Source organism: Muntiacus reevesi, chromosome X (genome assembly GCF_963930625.1).
Source record: "Muntiacus reevesi chromosome X, mMunRee1.1, whole genome shotgun sequence".
Taxonomy (NCBI): Eukaryota; Metazoa; Chordata; class Mammalia; order Artiodactyla; family Cervidae; genus Muntiacus; species Muntiacus reevesi.
In genome coordinates this window covers 5,706,219-5,707,925 of record NC_089271.1, presented here as the reverse complement: position 1 = coordinate 5,707,925, position 1,707 = coordinate 5,706,219, and the positions used below count along the sequence as shown (strand labels likewise).

The following is a 1,707-nucleotide window of genomic DNA, read 5'->3' as shown; positions in this document are numbered from 1 at the left end:
ATACCTCATTGGGATTTTGACTTCCATTTCCCTGATCATTACTAATGTCCAGCCCCTTTACATGTGCCTACTGACCACTGGCATGTGGTATTCATACCTTCAGCCCAATTTTTCACCGGACTATTTTATTTCTTTAATATTGGGTTGTATGAGTTTCCCTCCCTCCCTCCCTCGTCTCTTTCTCTCCACACACACACACACACACACACACACACACACACGTCTTAACCCTTTCAGGTGTAACACTTGCAAATATCTTCCCCCATTCAGTAGGTTGCCTTTTTGTTTTGTTGATGGCTTGCTTAACTGTGCAAAAACGTTTCTTAATTTTTTTTTTAATATGGAATGCTTCACAAATGTGCATGTCATCTTGCCCGGGGGCCATGCTAAACTTCTCTGTATCATGCCAATTTTAGTATACTTGAGGCCAAAGCAAGCACTGAAAAAGCATTTTTGCCTGAGCTAGTCTCTTTTATTTTTGCTTTTGTTTCCCTTGCCTGAAGAGACAGATCCAAAAAAGTACTGCTGAGATTGATGTCAAAGAGCATACTGCCTATGCTTTCTACAAGGAGTTTCACAGCTTCAGGTTTTACATTTAAGTCTTTAAATCACTCTGAGTTAATCTTTGTGTATGGTATGAGACAGGCGTCTTTGTTGTCGTTTAGTCACTCAGTCATCTCTGACTCTTTGCAACCTCATGGACTGTATCCACCTGTCTCCTCTGTCCAGGGGGTTCTCCAGGCAAGGATACTGGAGTGGGTAGCCATTCCCTTCTCCAGGGGATCTTCCCAACCCAGGGATCAAACCCAGGTCTCCTGTATTGCAGGCAGATTCTTTACTGTCTAAACTACTAGGGGTGTTGATTCACTGGGATATGACCCGGCCATGAAAAAGAAGGAACTAATGCCATCTACAGCACCGCAGATGATCCTACAGATTTTCACACCACGTGTGATTCTTTACCATCTGAGCCACCAGGGAAGCCCAAGAATCCTGGAGTGGATCGCCTTTCCCTTCTCCAGGGGATCTTCCCGAGCCAGGAATCAAACCAGCGTCTCCTGCATTGCTGGCGGATTCTCTACCAGCTGAGCTGCCCAGGAAGCCCTTTGGAAGCCCCTTGTGACGTCCAATACCAAGTGAACAGATAAAATATACAGTCTTACATCCAAACAACAGAATACTACACAGTAATAAACAGGAATTTACAATAGTAATAGATAGCAATAAACAGTAACAAACAGCAATTAATAGCAATAAACAGTAACATTGACGGTAATAAAGAAACAGCAATAAGTAGTAGAAAACAGTAATAAATAGCAATAAACAGCAATAAGCATTAACCAATAGCAATAAATAGTAACAAACAGCAACACAGAGTAATAAACAGTATAAAGAGTAATGGAGAATAATAAACAGTAATAGATAGTAACAGACAGTGACAAACATTGATCAATAGTAGTGGAGGAGCAGTAGTGAGTAGGGACGAAAAGTAACAAACAGTAACAAATGGCGATAAACAGCAATAAGCATTAACCAATAGCAATAAATAGTAACAAACAGTAACACAGAGTAACAAACAGTATAAAGAGTGATGGAGAATAATAAACAGTAATAAATAGTAATAGATAGGAAAAGTAGTGAATAGTAACTAAAAGTAACAAACAGTAATAAATAGCGATATATAGCAATAAACATTAACCAATAGCA

The 1,707-nt window shown here is 39.8% G+C and overlaps 1 non-coding gene across 1 annotated transcript; it reads right to left on the bottom strand.

The window, feature by feature from the left end:
- Positions 1-334: 334 nt before the first annotated feature.
- LOC136154921 (U6 spliceosomal RNA) lies at positions 335-436 on the bottom strand. Its single transcript, XR_010660621.1, has one exon. It is a non-coding gene; the product is annotated as a U6 spliceosomal RNA (small nuclear RNA).
- Between the last annotated feature and the right edge of the window lie 1,271 nt (positions 437-1,707).